Genomic DNA, 640 nt, shown 5'->3' with positions numbered 1-640 from the left:
GCGGATTGCTACAAGTTCTTCAAACACCTATGGAATGATAGGTTTATTTTTGGTGAGTGTAAAACACGTAAATACACCAGTTTGATTGTCGTAACATTGTTCTTTCAATGTGCTGTTTTTTTTGTTTTTTTTTACGTTTCATTGAACTTCGTCGATATAACTTACTTCTCAAAAGTACTAGAAATTCTGACTTCAAAATTTTCTAGGCTACTTCCACAAACTTACTTGAGCTTAACGTCATGCGCCCTCTAGCTAAAAAAATACAACATGAAAAATATAGTTACAACAATCATTTGCTGTTTCAAATGCTCACATGCTTCTTATTTAATATCAGTGATAATATCAGATGTTTCTTGGAGTTAAATCCAGAAGGTGGTTTCAAAGTAAAAGCGCACAACAACAACAAAAAAAGCAAAAGTTGTGCAACCCAAAATTTTGACATTAGTCTGGCAAACATCCAAGTTTTGAGCGGATGGATGGGACACTTTTACAATTCAAATATTTTGAGCTTCAATATAAAATAAAGTTGTTAAATTTATATCTGTATTCTTGTTTGTTGTATTTTGCACGAATTATATTTGTTAACGTATACATTAATAAATTGTTTGTGTAGTTCTTACGTGTATTCAAGAACATCGCG

This window comes from Limulus polyphemus, unplaced genomic scaffold, assembly GCF_000517525.1.
Source record: "Limulus polyphemus unplaced genomic scaffold, Limulus_polyphemus-2.1.2 Scaffold2709, whole genome shotgun sequence".
Taxonomy (NCBI): Eukaryota; Metazoa; Arthropoda; class Merostomata; order Xiphosura; family Limulidae; genus Limulus; species Limulus polyphemus.
Note: the sequence above shows the minus strand (reverse complement) of the source record.